Source organism: Sceloporus occidentalis, unplaced genomic scaffold (genome assembly GCF_023333645.1).
Source record: "Sceloporus occidentalis isolate IW3139 unplaced genomic scaffold, rSceOcc1.0.p SCAF_70, whole genome shotgun sequence".
In the NCBI taxonomy this organism is placed as follows: domain Eukaryota; kingdom Metazoa; phylum Chordata; class Lepidosauria; order Squamata; family Phrynosomatidae; genus Sceloporus; species Sceloporus occidentalis.
Window position 1 is genome coordinate 1,635,757 of NW_028317050.1, and position 17,235 is coordinate 1,652,991.

Below are 17,235 nucleotides of genomic sequence, written 5' to 3' on the forward strand. Positions count from 1 at the left end.
GTTAGATTTTGTTTTGTATAAAAGGGTTATCTGTCCATGGTTAGTGCAAGTCTGGGCACGGCTCTCTGATTACCTGTTCTTTATAGGACTATACAAAGAAAGTAGGTCATCCATTCAGACTTGAATAAAGGAAGTTTTAGCTAAATGGGTTCTTTACAGTAAGAACAATATAGATGTGGATTTACTACCCACAGATTTTAGCAAAAATGAATATAAAGGATATAATTGGTTATAAAGACAGGATTGGTTACAGCTTGTTGAGCCAATTCAAAAACAGATTGCAATGTTGTAGACACAATGGAATGTTTTCAACTTTTTAAAATGGAAATGTCTTCAATGTGGGAGTTTGTGGGGATAAACAGCAAGGTTAAACTTAAATTGTTACATCCACATACAGCATAGCAATGGGTATAGGGCTAGTAAATGAGCATTGTTAAGTGCAAAAAAATCAGCCATGGAAAGGTCTGTGTAAGATCTTAGTAAGACTTTTGAAAAACAGATCATTTGCCTACTAATGTCAGCTAGAAAAGTACAGGTAGCCCCACTGCATAAACATAACCTCAAAGAATAACCAGCACACAGTGAATTAAGTTAAATTGTAAAACAGTGAACCGCACATGTGTGTGTAAATTATTACATCAACAATGGTCTGTAAAAACTGAAACAAAAACCCCAAACAGGCAACTAGTGCAATATATCCCAATGTTCTGTGTAATCACAATACATAAGCAAGTATACCACTCACTTATAGTATAGCTCCTGTAAATTAGGTGCAAGGTTTTGTAGCCCAAGATAAATCTTCAATTCTTGTAGGGATTGATTGACCGTAAAAACATCTGCCTCCAACCCTCCAGTCTCTCATAAAAATACTTTCAGTCCCCTGCACATTAGATATTGACGTCACAAAGTTGAGTACAGTGGCTGAAAAAGTCCAAAAAGGGAGTGTCATTTTATATAGCAATCTTACAGACAATAAATGAGTCCAATCCACCGTAACATCAAAAAAGTAGTTAAGGCATAATTGACATTATTGCCTTAAACTCAAAATTAATATTCAACCCAAGGGGGGGTCAAGGTCTTCAAATGATATATCTAGAAAGCCTCCTTTGCTGAAGCCTTCTGGATTTACCCTCCCACCCTCACCCCAAGAGGTTGGGATCGCTTCAATTCCCATATATATAATTTTATTGTCCGCACCAACTGGACAATTCTTACATTTTCAAAAATGAAAAGAAAGAAAAGCACTTGCATGAGCTAGAATTTGTTGCAGAAATTGCCCTCTTCTGCCGCTTGGGTTGAAGAAGCCAATCAGTGCTATCATTGTCATCTTGCCACACATATGTATGGCAGTCTGAACATTGCTGGAGCTGATTGGCGGTAAATATATCACAGTCATGGAGGCTGGGCTCAGTCCTCCATGGTGTAACTAGGCAAGTTTCAAGGGAGATCTCCCTTTCTCCTCTGTTTCTAACAATATAACTTGGAATATGTTTGCCAAGGTACATAGGAGATAAAATTAAGAAGCACTTTAGATTTGGAAATGGCAATTGGAATTGGGTTTTTATTGACTGTATGTCATTACTGTGGATAATATATATCAAATAAAAACAGTAGCAAATGTCAGAACATGGAAAGAAAAGATACATGTACAGACTCTGCAAATCCTTGCATACCAGTCAGATTTGCTTAATATTTATGCTTTTCAAAGATGTGTCCTGGAAAACTATTTCTACAGGATTGGACACAAGCATTGTCAAGTGACAATATGTAAGTCCCATGATCCTTCTGCTACTAAGACAGTGTTGGTTCAAGACCACTGGCCTGTCTATCTAATTTAAGTCTTATGGGTTCTTCTAGTTGGGTTATCCCAATCCCATACCCTGTGTCACTTATAAAAGTTCCCAAGAACACTGCCATCACTGTTGGGAAATGTGACCATTGTGACCATTCACTGTAATTATTTGACATTTGCTATTTTCGACTCAATGTAAAATGAGGGTTTTTTAGATAAAATACTAGAACGCCCATAAAAACGCCAAGTCAGCCACACGGCGTTTTTTTAGTGAAAAAACGCTGCGTCCAGATGTTAGCTGTTCTTCAATAGGAAATCGCAGAATGCCATATCCCCTTGGCGTTTTTCTGTTTGGCGTTTTTTCAGTCCTCTTTGGCGTTTTTCTGCTTTTTTGGGTTTTTCAAAATCGCAGCATGTTCACGCTCTTTTTTCACGGCGTTTTTTGCAAGGAAATCATGGCGTTTTTCTCCAATAAAAGTCTATGGGAGAGAAAAAACGCCATGAAAAAGCCATGTGGGTTTTGCCTTGGCGTTTTTTATGGCGTTTTTACCACAGTTACATAAAAGGGGCAGGACCCAGAAAGAGGAGGAGCTGCCATTTTCCCAGTACTGTGGTAAAACATTTATCTGCTTGTACACTGTGTGCTGTCTCTGTGTAATTTATTAGCAGCATGGCACCCAGAATTGTCTTTGATGTGTCCAAGCTTATTCAACTAGTGAGTATCCCTTGCTGTGTATGTATGTTTAATTTTATTTGTAGGGGGAGGGTAATTGGGGGGGTTCATCCAAATCAAAGTGGCACCTTCATTATTGTCTTTTTAGGGTATAATTTGGTTAACATTAGCACATGAAATGTTGCTGGGGCAGCAAAGCACATTTGTTGTCACACCCAGGAGATTTGGCCAAGCAAAGCCCCAGAGGAGAGTACATTTCTGTCCATTTGTTTTGTCTGTGTTTTATGTTACATGCCTCTAATAATTAAACCTCCCTGCGATACCTATCACAATATGTTGCACGTAATGAAACCCAAAGGCCATATCACTGATTTCAAACCACAATTGATATAGACTGTTACCCTACATATGAATAGTGGGGTTTTTTTTCCTTTACGTAACATCAGCAAATGTCGATTTATCTTTATGAATGTGTCACAACCTAACGTTGTTGTCAAGGTGTTTTTCCCTTCACATTTTTATTTGACTGTGGTTTTACTCATCAATACCCTGCCTTCAAAATGATAGGTAGAAGCACGTCCTTTATTATGGGACCAGTCTCTGGAGGCAAATAAGGACCGCATGGCGAAGGAGGAGGCCTGGACGGAGATCTTCAGGTCCCTGTTTCTCAATTGGGATAGCAAGAATGCCCAGGAGCAGGGGGCAATACTCTGTGTTTTTCAGGTTTCTTTGTTAGATTTATGTCACATAAAGGGGGCAATTTTTTATTCACCTGTGCAGAGGAAAGGTTGCGCAGTTGCCCGTGGCAACCAATCAGATTACCTATTCATATGTTCCCAGGCTTCTTTATATATTAAATAAGTGATCTTCTTGGTTGCTATGGGCAACTGGTCAATATATCCTACACAGAGGTATTCATAATTCTCCCCCAAAGTGTTTTACATATAGTTTAGTCCCCATAGGGGAGTATTAAATGTAATCAGGAATCTTCTTACTGCATATAGGCATGATTTAGGAACCTGTGTGAGAGAAAATGTGGAGGGATTATCCCACAGAAACCAATCACAGCTCAGCTAACTAGCTCTGGTAGAGTAAAAGCTGAGCTGCGATTGGTTGCTGTGGGAAATCCCTCAACATTTCCTCTCACACAGTTTGATAAATCAGGGCCAAATGTGTGTTTGGAGAAACAACTAATGTATTATTTTAATATTTGTTAGAGGCGGCAGTTACGAAACGCTGGAGGTCACTGCGAGACAGTGACAAGTGGGAGCGCTGCTACTTCTAGCAAGAAGTATAAATACTTCGACCAGTTACTGTTTCTAGCACCAGAAAGACAACTGAGAGAGTACGTTTCACCAACACTTTAATTCGGAATCCATGCTAACCAGAGCTTTTTAATGGAACAGTTTGATGCATAAAAACGTTTCAGACAGCAAAAACTAATATGTTGACGCTAATTGTTGTTATTCCTTTCATTTGTAGAACAGAGAGTAACCTTGACTTACTGTCAGATGAAGAGGGGTTGGAACCCACACAGCACACCCCAGAGGAACAAGCTACACAGACAACCACTGATGATGCATTGTTCAGTGGGGATGAAGAACCAGGTTTAGTTTTTGGTCAGGTAGCTTCGGCTCCCCAACTATCTATGGGGGAATCTAGCAACATGGTGGAAGATGTTGAGGTCCCAGGGCCAAGTTGCCTACAAGCCATGAGGTCACCTCCCGCTCAGGGTAGAGGCATGTCGGCCTCAGCCAGGAGGCCATACTCAAGGCCATCAATCTGCCGCAGGTTGAGACCGGAGCAGGAATTAAACCAAGAAATTATTTCGCTGGTTCACAGGCAAAGAGCAGAGGATGAGAGTGATGCATTTGGGAGGACCCTAGCACAGTGATGGCAAACCTTTTTGAGCCCAAGTGCCCAAACTGCAAACCAAAACGACTTATTTTTTTCAAAGTGCCAACACTGCATTTAAACCTGAATAACGAGGTTTTAGTTTAGAAAAAACAATTCGTACAGTTTTTCAAACTAATTAACAGCTTTTGTTTAAAAAGAAAAACACAATAACAGAGCTTTCAATTAAACATTTTTTTTATTGAAAAAACAAAAAAAACAAACAACAACTGTACACGTGCATGTATTTTTTTAAAGACGCCTTTTGTGGGCACAATTGATGTGATTTTTGCTGTTGTATGCATGCTAATAACTTGTCAAACCTTGGCTCATACTCTGAGATTAAGAGCAACACATTCAGCACTGAGTTCATCTGTTAGTCTATTTCTGGCATCACATTTGATATAATTCAATTCTGAAAACAGCTGCTCACAAGCATAGGATGACCCAAACAAAGAAAGAAAAGCATTCCCAAGTGTTTTCATTGACTTAAAATTATTTGGCAGAGAATTCCACACTTTAAGGATTTCATTTTCCGAACTAGCAACTGTGCTGTCCTCTGTTATCCCTTCACACTCCATCTTCTCAAGTGTTGCACGCAGGTCATAGAATTTATTTTTCCAGATAGAGCTTTCTTGAAATTCCAGTAGCTCCATTTCAAGATTTTCTAAATCAGGAAAGATCAAGTTCTTCACATTTGGCTTTATCTGGAGACGTAAGAAAACACAGGGTTGTCTCCATCTTACGGAACTGTAAAAATCTGTTACTAAAATTCTCCTTTGCAACTGCTATAAAGCTAGAAAATTCCTTGTAGATTCCATGATGGTTTGGATTGTCTGTAAATGTTGTAGAATTTTCCAAATACATTTTTAGATTTGGAAAATATTTCAGCTGCCCACTTTCAAGGTCTCTTTCAAAAACCTGCAGTTTTCTCTCAAATGTTCTGATATCAGAAAACATCCTTTCTACTGTTTTCCCTAAACCTTGCAGTTTTTTGTTCAGTACGTTGAAGTGTATTGTAAAATCAGTAAAAAACATGAGGTTGGTGAGCCAGGTCATATCAGTGAGCTGTGGATATTCCTGCCCCTTTTCATTCATAAACAGCCTAATTTCATCCAAGCAGGCTACAAATCTCGCCAAGACCCTTCCTCTGCTTAGCCACCGTACATTATTGTACATAAGTAAAGTATTATACTGTGCCTGTACCTCATCAAGAAGTGCTTGAAACTGTCGACAATTAAGAGCACGAGCCATGATGTAATTCACCATTTTTGTGACATCCTTGAGAATATCGTCTAATTTTTTGCTGCTTTCCTTGGCACAAAGAGCTTCTTGATGTATAATACAATGAAATTGAATGACTGGATGCTTTGCTTCTTTAACAAAAAAACTGTATGAAACCAGATGTTACCCCCACCATGGAAGGTGCCCCATCACTAGTAACTGAAACCACTTTTTCTGGCCTTATGTCTTGTGACAAAAAAGCCTCCATCACAGCATTGTAGATATCTATCCCTTGTGTTCTTCCAGGCAAAGACACCAGTTTCATGAGCTCTTCTCTCATGGTGTCACCAACAGCATAACGCAAAATTACTGCTAGCCTTGCATGATTATTTATATCTGTGCTTTCATCCAAGCACATGGAGTAACAGACTGCCTTTTGTAAGTCAGTGGTGAGCTGCTGACTAACATCACTTGCCATACGCAGGACTCTATCTTTAACAGTATTTCTGCTAAGTGGCATTTCAGGAAGTGGCATTAAAGGGAATTACTCACAGCCAACATGGCCATTTTGATAAAATCGCCATCAGAGAGGGGCTTCCCATGTTTTGCTATGCACAGTGAAATTTCAAAGCTGGCAGTTGCCAGATAATTTGTTTTAGAAAGATAGTTGCAAAAACTACTATACTGGCAGTGATATTTCCTTAATTTCCCATCAAGAAACTCTTTTCTTTCAGCTTTACCAAGTTCCGCAACACTTTTATGGTTGGTATCAAAATGACGTCTGACACTTGATGTGCGAGATACAACACTTTCACTACACAGAACACATAACGTTTTCCCATTGCGTTCAATGTGTCCAGGCCTCTTGGAATGATCTTCCGCTATCTGTTTTTAATTTTGCCTTCTTTGATGTACTCATTTTTGGGTGTTCAAGTCTACAAAAAACACAACATTTTTAAAATAAAGACGGATGAAGCACCCAATACAAATCTATCCCTACCTACCTATACCAAAAATATTATTGCAACATTTCACAAAAAAGGTACATAATAAACACAGAATTGTAGAAGAGCAACTCACAGTTTTGTAGACAGATACACATCGGCCAATGTCCTGTGAAACCGCTGACACCGCTCTGCTGGGTCTGAAAGCCGCTGTAGATACAAAGGGCTGGAATGAAAAAAAAAAATGTTGTCCATAGGCCAGGACACGGGTTCAAATAACTACCATATGTTATATATAGCGCCACCTTAAGGTGAATTGGACTTCAAACTGTGGCCCGGGAGCCAGATGTGGCCCTCTGCTTGATTTTATTAGGCCCATGGGGCACTGATTTATCCACTGATACTAACAATAGGTTATAATTCCCCCCACTCACACCAATGAAGGGGCACACATTCCTCCCAATGACACCAAAGATAGGGCCACAATTCCCCCCCAATGATGTTTCCCAATGACACCTATAATGAGGCACATATACACGAATGAGGGGGGAAAATGTTTCACAATGTCACTAATAATGAGCCCTTTTTTTTAGATAGAGCAGCGCCGCTCTAAGAGTAGTAAGTTAGTTAAAAAAGGCTTTATTCAGTTTATGGCAGAATACTGCAGAGTATGGGCAGAATACTGCAGAGTATTGCATAGTATGGGCAGAGTATTGCACAGCATGGACAGAGTATTGCACAGCACTGCATAGTATGGGCAGAGTATGCATCTCTCTCTCTTCCCCTCTCCCCTCGCACTGTAGGGCGCGCGGGAGCCATCTTTTGGCTATGGCCCGGTCGGCAATTGGTTATAAAACTTACATGATTTGCTGGAATCGGTGTGGGGTCAGTCCCCAGTCGCTCCTGTGATGTCCGTGTGTCAGGTGATATCCCACGCAGGTGCGTCAGATGTTTGAGAGCGGAGGGCGTGGCTTCAGTGTTCTCTGGTGAGGGTTCTCCCCAGAGAACTGTGGGAGATGTAGTGTAGTGTATGACTGTAGTCACGGCGTGCCCACAGAGACGGCTCGGCGTGCCAACAGCGGCACGCGTGCCACGCGTTCGCCATCACTGCCCTAGCACAGCGGCTAAGGTCAATGGAAATAGGTACACGCAATCGTTGTATGCAGAGGCGTATCTACTGAAAATAGCGCCTATGGCAAGCACTGAAATTGCGCCCCTGTCCAAATAAAAACCCATTTACTAGCCCCTGCTGCCTATATATATATATATATATATATATATATTAGTCCCTGCTGCCGATAGCGGGTATAGATCAACACGCAAACCCAGATCAATTGAAATTCACTTGTGATCTCAGCACTGAAGGTATATATCAAATAAACAGAATCAGACATACAAGTCCTGTATTTGCAGGTATACAATAATAATATATGAAACGTAGCATCGCAGGTATAGATCAACTGAATAAGACATATTAACCCTGTATTTGCAGGTACACATAAATAATGTATGGAAACATAGCATAGCAGATATGGATCTACAGAATAACACAAAAACCCAGCTTTGCAGGTAAAGATCAATTGGAATTCACATAAAAACACGGCATTAAAGGTATATTTAAAACCCCCTAAATTACAGGCATAGATCACAGGTTGCACACCGCAAAGCCAGCCCTGGCGTCCACACTGCCCACATAGAACCTGGCCAGCACCCAGATTACACACATAAGATTTGCCATCTTTGTCCCCAAATAGCCCACCACAAGTCAACTTTGTCCCCAAACAGTCCGGCCAGTGCCATCTTCGTCCCATATACACCCTGCCTGTGTCATCTCGGTCCCCAAGCCTCAAACCTCCTGCTAGTGCCATCTTTGCCCTTCCACAATTATACATCTATGATACACAAACACTTTTACAGTCACTCACTAATTCACACTTTAATTCAGAGAACTCATCCACACATTAACTCATGCACTCCCTCATTCACTCAATGCATCCACACATTAACTCATGCTCTCCCTCATTCAGACAATTCATCCACACATTAACTCATGCTCTCCCTCATTCAGACAATACATTCACATATTAACTCATGCTCGCCCTCATTCAGACAACTCATGCACACATTAACTCATGCTCTCTCTCATTCACTCAATGCATCCACACATTAATGCACACTCTTTACTTATATCTACCCCCTCTGCCTCCCCTATCACTTTCTACACCCCTCCCTTATCACTTTTTAACCCCCTCCCTCCCTCATCACTTTTTAACCCACCCCCTCCCTTCCTTATCACTTTTTAACTCCCTCCCTCCCTTATCACTTTTTAACCCCCTCCCTTCCTTATCACTTTTTAACCCCCTCCCTTCCTTATCACTTTTTAACCCCCTCCCTCCCTTCCTTCCTTCCTTATCACTTTTTAACCCCCCCCTCTCTCACCTTGAAGTCCAGCGACGGGAGCACGATGTTGCTGTCTTCCTGCACCGCTCGCTGGTGCCCGCTGCTTCACTGCTGAGCGCCGTAATATGACGTCATATTTCGGCGCCCAGCAGTGAAGCAGCGGGCACCAGCGAGCGGCTTTTAAACGCTGTCTTCTTTTTTTTGATGCGGGGGAGAACGAGGGGCGCCGAGCGGTTGCTAGGCGCCCCTCTATCTCCTCCGCATCAGTGTATAAAAGCCGCTCGCTGGTGCCGGCATTTCATGCAGAGCACCGCAATATGCCGGTATATTGTGGCGCTCTGCATGAAATGCCGGCACCGGGATGGGGGTAGAGGGCTCGTGGAGGAGAATGAGGGGCGCCGAGCGGTTTCTAGGCGCCCCTCTCTCTCCTCCGCATCAAAAAAAAATAAAAAATGCCGGTGAGCGGCATTTAAAAGCCGCTCACCGGCGCCCCCCTTGAGATGGCGCCCATGGCACGTGCCATGGCTGCCATACCCTATATTCGCCTCTGGTTGTATGACATTTATGCATAGATTGTTTTGAGCCACCATTCCAGACACCTCCAGTACACACATTAATAGGGCATATTGTTGAATGCTGTACTCCATCAAATGCACCCACCAGTAGGACTCCTGCTCCCCAAATGTTTGAGACCAGCACTCAAACAGAGTGGCAGCTGTTTGAGCCCAGTCTTTATCACACTAGTAGGCCCCCTACTTCTTATGGTCCTGAGCCCACACAATATGGGAGCAGAGATCTGTCTACATATTATGGTGCATATTCACATATGCATAACCAACCCCAGCATTATCATCCAAACCCTCCAATTGCTTCTCACCAGTTTCACACTGAAGTGTATTCAGATTTTACTGCTTCCCTCCGTTCCCCACCATATTGATTTATTACGTGTATGCTGTCTTAATGTTATTTATGTAAAGTTATATTGTGTGTGAATGTAACACACTTAATGTTCTGTTTGTGGTTTATGTTAGTTTTACTAATGACCACAACAATGGCTTTTGGTATTGTTGCTTAACAATATATTGTGGAATACTGATCATTGTGGGCATTCGTTTCTTTGTACAAACATTGTAAAACATACAACTGTCTAGTATTTATTCAGTATACCAAAACATGATTGTTTAATGTCCACAAATCCTTACAAGTCAACATTATTCATACATGAATTACAAATATTACACATAGTGTTACATTGACATTATGCACAAAATCCTTGCTTCTCAACATAAATCTAGGTAAATAACAGGTCGTTAGTGTACATTATGATCATAAAGTACAAGTCCGCTAGCCACGTTACGGTCACCTGTATACAGCGGGTCCCTAACATCCCTAACTAAAGTCAGTATTCTGTCATAGCAAACAATGTTTAACATGAAAACAAACTACACATTAAGTTGAACTCCCAGAAATACACGCCAGTTGCCAGAGCACCGAACCTTCAGGAGACAGGAAATAATCTGCAAAACGATCTCGCACACGTATCCCACTTAAATAGGGCCTAGATGTATTCCAGCTGATCGAGGTAGGAAAGGATGCAAGGTGTTGCTCAAAATCTACCTCCAAGCCATCACGGTCTCGGACATAATTATGAAGAACACAGCATGCTTTCACTACTTGATCAACGGTCTCAACATTTAAGTGGATTACAGTGTGAAGAACTCTCCACTTGTTTGCCATTATGCCAAAGGCACATTCTACTACCTTTCGGGCTCTGCTTAGACGGTAATTAAAGATCCTCTTCCGTGAATCCAGGTCTTGATGGAAATGGTCTCAAGAGGTTGGTGGAGAGCGGAAAAGCCTCATCTGACACCATTACAAAAGGAGCTGCATCAGAGGTTCCAGGAAGAGGTCTGGGAGGGGGCAAAGAAATCTGGTTCAGGAGAAGTTGATGCCCAAGCTTTGAGGCCTGCAACACTCTTGAATCTGATGAACTCCCATATCCACCTACATCCACCGCCACAAATTTAAAATTAATGTCAGCAACCAGCCATAAGAATAATGGAAAAATATCGTTTATAATTAAAATATAAAGATCCAGAATGTGGCGGCTTCTTTACGCGGATTTGTTTCCCATCAACTGCACCTAGACAGTTGGGGAAATTCGCTACCTGGCCAAAACCACCAGCTACTTGGAGCCAGGTTTCAACAGTAGGAGCAGGCATCACAGATGGGCCCAACTGCTCCCAAATCAGAGTACATGTCTCCTTCACTATATTGGCTATAGTAGTTTTGCCCACTGTGACCGTGTGAACCCCAGGGAGATGATTAGCATGGCATCTGAGTACAGCTGCTATGCAGATTATACATATGGGTCCCTGGGGTGGAGCAATTGGAGAGCAGGGTGGGCCAATGCTCCATTCCCCCATTCTGTGGAAACTCCATGCCGGGTTTTCCAGGAGGCAAGAAATCTGCAGGATCCGGTCCGGGATTTCTATGAGGCCGGCGTCAGGCACAGGTGCTGGGCATTAAAAACCCCTGGAGCCTGATACTCAGGGAGACTGTTGGGGGAAGAGGAAGTTCCCTGTGCTCCCAGGGCAAAGAGAGGCCCTGAAGAAGACTATCCCTGAGCCAAGTGAGGCAATACCTGCCTGGACATTTTGTGTGCTGTCTGGGGGAGGTTTTCCAGAGCCTGGCGTAGCTGGGTCTGGTTGGGAGGTTGAGGTAGTGGGTGATTAGGCTGGTCAGTTTAGACCAGCATAGTTAAGTTAGAGAGGGCTCCAATTGGCTAGGTTTTCTTTTTATGATTTGGTTTTTGGGGTTTAAGTGGTTAAAATAAAGCGCTGTTTTGTTTAAAGCTGCTGTTCCTGACTCTGATTGCCCTAGAGGACTGTGCTTAGGACCCCTAAAAGTGACATGTATGGCCCTCATGCTATAGGGTTTGTCACACCACATAAAACTGGAACTGCAGAGAAGAAAATGATTCTCCAGTTGCCAGGAATCTGAATGAGAAAGGAGAAAAGAAAAACAATTATCAAAATCGCTTCATCTAACATTGAGGCAAGACACTAAAGGGGTTTAAATATCATGTACCTTAATGTGATCAGAAGCCTAACCACAGGTTGAATAGGTTTCCTCATGTGGGTCTCCTGAAGAGTCAACGAGGGCCTCAAGAGGTGCAGCAAATAGTCAAAGGAAGACATAGACATACTGTCACGCACAGCGTAAGGTAGAACCTGTAATCAGGTAGAACAGCGTGTGCAAGTCCAATAGACAGAACACCAGAGTCCCGTATAGAATAGCCAATGAGCAAGCCAGGGTCAGGAAGCCAGAAGTCAGGATCGTTGCAGGGTAAGCCGAGGTCAGGAAGCCAGAAGTCAGGATCGTTGCAGGGTAAGCCGAGGTCAGGAAGCCAGAAGTCAGGATAGTCGTGAGGTAAGCCGGAGTCAGATGCCAGGAATCGGTAACAGGAACGCGTACTGAGATGACACTATACAAGATAGGTACAACCATCAGAAGGCAAGGCTGGAAGGTTTCAGAGGCTCTTAAATAGAAAGAGGAAGTGCAGACTTCAATTAGCATTTTCCCGCCATGAATTCAAAATGCCGTTACGTCACTTCCGGTCCGCGGCCATCTTGGGGTTGGCGAGATCTCAAATTTCTAAAAGGACCGGTAGTACCGGCTGGCGCCACTAGGTGGCGTGCAGAAGAGCGTGTACGCTCGGCAGGACCGGACCAGTCTCCAGAAGGCGGCGGCTGCCGTGTGGAGTTGCGGGGTCTTCCCCGTCCTCGCGGCGGCAGAAGCTGTCCTGCGGAGGAGGGGGGTCTTCCTCTCCTCCGCGGCGGTTGAAGCTGCTGTGGTAGGGCGGGGGGTCTACCCCTTCTCCGCTGCGGCTGTGGCGGTTGCGGTAAGGTGGGGGGTCTCCCCCTCTTCCGTGGCGGCTGAGGCTGCTGCGGCAAGGTGGGGGGTCTCCCCCTCTTCCGTGGCGGCTGATGCCGCTGTGATGAAGCCGGCGGTCTCCCTCTTCTCCGCGGCGGCTGAAGATCCGCGGACCCGGAGGAACCAGCAGTCAGGTACGTTACAGTACCCCCCCTCGAAGGGGCGACCACCGGGCGACCCCTGGCAAGACCCACACGTCTCCTAGCGAGGAAGGCACGTACCAGACGGGGAGCGTTGAGACGAGCAGCGGGAACCCAGGAACGACTCTCCGGACCAAGTCCTCTCCAGTGAATCAAATATTGCACACTCCCTTGTTGTCTGCGCGTAGCCAAAATCATTTGAGGACAACGTCGAAGGGAATCTGCGACAGAGGCGCCCGCCGGTGGTGGTCTTCTGGTAGTAAAACGATTGCACACCAAAGGCTTCAGAAGAGAGACGTGGAAAACTCGAGGAATTCGGAGTGTTCGGGGTAACAGGAGTTCATAGGCCACCGGATTGATCCGGCGGATTATAGGAAAGGGACCAATGAAACGTGGAGCCAACTTCATAGATGGCACCCTCAGCTTGAGATATCTGGTGGATAACCACACCCTTTCACCGGGCAAATACGCAGGGGCGTGAGAACGTTTCCTATTAGCCTGACGTTCCTGTCGCCTGCCCGCGAGTCGCAGCGTCTCCTGTACAGACGACCAAGTAGCCCGGATGGCAACCAGCCTTTCTTGTAGGGCCGGAACCGTAGAGACGGGAAATGCCCCAGGGAAAGGTTGAGGGTGTAAACCGTATAGGCAGTAGAAGGAAGATACCCCTGTGGACTCCTGCACGGAGTTGTTACGGGCAAATTCAGCAAAGGGTAGCAGATCAACCCAGTTGTCTTGGTGGTTGTTAATGAACAGGCGTAGATACTGTTCCAGATGCTGGTTAGCCCTTTCAGCTGCCCCGTTAGATTGGGGATGATACGCAGACGAGAAGGCCAGAGTAATGCCCAAGGCTTTGGTGAATTCACGCCAGAAGCGTGCTATGAACTGTGAGCCTCGGTCGGAAACAATCTCGGTAGGTAGTCCATGGAGCCGGACGATCTCGCGTATGAAGACATCAGCCAATGTAGCAGCAGAAGGTAACTTCCTCAACGGAATCATGTGAGCCATTTTGGAAAAACGATCCACCACCATGAGTATGACTGTATGCCCTCTGGAGTTAGGTAAGTCGACAATGAAATCCATAGAAATGTGTGTCCATGGTGCTGAGGGGAGTGGCAAAGGGTGGAGCAACCCGGCAGGCGCCCTCCTGGAGGACTTGTTAGCTGCGCACTTGGTACAGGATCGGACAAACAATACCACGTCCTTGGCCCAACCTGGCCACCAAAAAGTTCTGGAAACGAGATCCCTCGTGCGTGTAACCCCCGGGTGTCCTGCCGTTCTGGAGCCATGGGACAAACGGAGAACACGGGACCTGAAACGAACCGGAACGAACAGCTTGCCCGTAGGTAGAGATCCCGGAGCTTGAGACTGCAACCTGGCAATACGATCCACAAGAGGAGTGAGACAGGTGAGGTGAGTAGCGGCTAAGACCTTCGTTGTAGGTACAATCCTCTCGGGTTCGTGATTCTCCTCATCAGGAAAGGTGTGCATCCGCGAGAGAGCGTCGGCCTTGGCATTTTTGGATCCCGGACGGTAGGTTAATACGAAGGGAAACCGGGACAGGAACAGGGACCATCTGGCTTGTCGAGGGTTCAGACATTTTGCGGACTCAATATATTGCAAGTTCTTATGGTCCGTCAGGATCAAGGTTGGAACCTGTGCGCCCTCCAGAAGGTGTCGCCACTCCTCTAAGGCCAAAATGACAGCCAGAAGTTCTTTGTTGCCGATATCATAATTTCTTTCCACTGGAGAAAATCTTCTAGAAAAATAACCGCAAGGGTGCAGTGGACCGCTGTAGGAGGCTCGTTGAGAGAGGATAGCCCCCACCCCAGTCTCAGACGCATCTACCTCCAGGACAAAAGGTAGTAGGGGATCCGGATGTCGGAGTACAGGAGCTGTGGTAAACCTCTCCCTCAATAGATTGAACGCGGAAACAGCGGCCATCGGCCATACCATCGTGTCGGCCCCTCTCTTAGTGAGAGCCGTTAGGGGCGCCGCGATCTTAGAATAGTCTCTGATAAAACGTCTGTAGTAGTTGGCAAACCCCAAAAAGCGTTGTAGTGGTCTCAGACCCACAGGTTGCGGCCAATCCCTGATAGCACGTACTTTAGCAGGGTCCATCTCAAACCCCTCCGGGGTAATGACGTACCCTAAGAATAGCACCTTGCAAACCTCGAACTCGCACTTCTCCAGCTTGGCGTAGAGCCCGTGTTGTCGTAACCGGTCTAATACTTGAGCCACTTGTGTGCGATGGGTGGAAAGGTCTGAGGAGTAAATCAAGATGTCCTCGAGATATACTACGACGAACTGTTGCAGAAAATCCCTGAGGCAATCGTTAATGAACTCCTGGAAGACAGCTGGGGCATTGCATAGCCCGAACGGCATAACCGTATATTCATAATGTCCTGAGCGTGTGTTAAATGCCGTCTTCCATTCATCGTTCTCGCGGATTCGAACAAGATTATAAGCACCCCGCAGATCCAGCTTAGTATAGATTGTAGCTCCGCGGAGTCTGTCGAAGAGCTCGGAAATTAACGGAATGGGGTACGTGTTGCGTCTGGTGATTCTGTTCAATCCTCTGTAATCGATGCCCCATCCTTCTTCTTAACAAAAAAAAATCCCGCTCCAGCGGGTGACGTGGAGCGGCGAATAAATCCCCGACAAAGATTCTCCTCAATATACTCCTCCATAGCTTTGGTCTCTGGGACCGAAAGCGGATAGGTCCGACCCCTGGGTGGCATGGTACCAGGGAGCAGATCAATGGGACAGTCATACGGTCGGTGTGGTGGTAGCTTCTCCGCCTCTCTCTTGTCGAACACGTCTGCGAAGCAACGATAGGGCTCAGGCAGCCGAGAGGTCCCGATGGAGTTCAGCGTCACTGAAGCCTTCCTTATGGGTAAGAGGCAATGATCCTTACAGGCGCGGCTCCAAGACGTGATCTGGTTGGTAAACCAATCGACTTTAGGGTTGTGCTTACGTAGCCATGGGAATCCCAATATGACCGGAATCGAGGGAGAGCGGATAACCAACAATTGAACTGACTCGCTGTGAACCACCCCCACGGAAAGGGTAAGTGGTGACGTGTGAAGGGTTATGTGCTCCTGAAGAAGAGGTCTCCCGTCGATAGCCTCCACAGACAACGGATTGGGTAGGGGGAGGGTGGGGACCAGAAACCGGTTACAAAATTCAGAGTCAATAAAATTCCCGGCTGCGCCGGAATCCAGAAAGGCCATGGTATCCACGGAGCCCCTCGACCAGACTAGTCGAACCGGAACCGTCATACGGGTGATCTTGGTTTCAGGAGATGGTCTAATTATGCCTATAGTAGGACCCCTCAGACCCTGAGAAAAATGACGTACGGTGTCCCTCAGTACTCTCTCCCGTTGTCTTAGACTCACGCGTTGAGCCTCTCTCTCACGGAGACGCAAGTCCACCTGGGAGACGTATAGTATTACAGCATCCAGATCCGTAGGAAGGTCTCTGGCCGCAATCTCATCCTTGAGAGATTCAGATAGTCCATTTAGGAATGCGGCGACTAGTGTCTCGTTGGTCCAGTTGACCTCTGCCATCAGGGTGCGGCATTCAATAGAATACTCCTGGAGGGAACGAGAACCTTGGCGGATGGAGAACAGTGATGCGGATGCCGTACTCCTCCTTCCAGGAATGTCAAACACAGAACGCAGAGTTGCGACAAATTCCGAGTAAGACCGAACCGGAGGAGCATTTCTCTCCCATAGTGGAGAGGCCCACGCGAGAGCCTTGTCGGTGAGCAAGGAAATCACATAGCCCGTGAGCAGGCGGGTGGGTGGCTGGATCGCCGTCTCCAAGAGCACAGTAAGTGAATGGCGACACAATGGAGCAAAATGAGACAAATTGAAACAAAGTGAAACAAAATAACAAGGCCAGAGGTAAGTCAAACGCGTACGGGTCGACAAGCTACCCTAGTCTAAGTCCGGGGGAGCTGCAACAAAGCTACCCAGAACAGCCTGAAAAGAAGGGGAGGCCAAGAACTCCCTCCAGGGCAACCACTTCAGGCCGTTCTTATACCCAAAACCCCTAGAGGTCATGACCAAATCCTCCATCTGGCATATGAAGTTGACCTTCCTCAACCACACAGAGACAGACGGGGGCGTAGCCCGACGCCAAAAATAGGGGATGGTAGCCCTAGCAGCAGTGATAAAGTGGATTGTGAGTGACCTCTTGGAAGGACCGAGGCCGGAGGGACCGTGAAGTAAA